Below are 271 nucleotides of genomic sequence, written 5' to 3'. Positions count from 1 at the left end.
TCCCCTCTCTGCCCTCATCTCTATAATCCACCCCTTGCTCACTCTCCTCCAGCCAAACTAGATCTCCTTTCTGTGACTGCAACAGACCAACTTCATTCCCAACCTCAGGGCCTTTGCACATGCTGTTCCCTCTATCAAAAGTATTAATAGCTTTCCTACTGTTCGGTTGTAAAACTATGTACTTCATTAGAGACAGTTTAGCCAGTGTCTGAGCATGGGGAAGGCAGGGAACAGGTCAATCTAGCTTGCCTATTTTTCCACATATACATCC

The 271-nt window shown here is 45.8% G+C and overlaps 1 protein-coding gene across 1 annotated transcript in view; it reads right to left on the bottom strand.

The window, feature by feature from the left end:
• The window catches only part of RYR1 (ryanodine receptor 1 (skeletal)), a 130,714-nt gene that overhangs the window by 118,031 nt on the left and 12,412 nt on the right, over window positions 1-271 (bottom strand).

Source organism: Bison bison, unplaced genomic scaffold, assembly GCF_000754665.1.
Source record: "Bison bison bison isolate TAMUID 2011002044 unplaced genomic scaffold, Bison_UMD1.0 scf7180017864280, whole genome shotgun sequence".
In the NCBI taxonomy this organism is placed as follows: Eukaryota; Metazoa; Chordata; class Mammalia; order Artiodactyla; family Bovidae; genus Bison; species Bison bison.
Note: the sequence above shows the minus strand (reverse complement) of the source record. Positions and strands in the feature narration are given on the sequence as shown.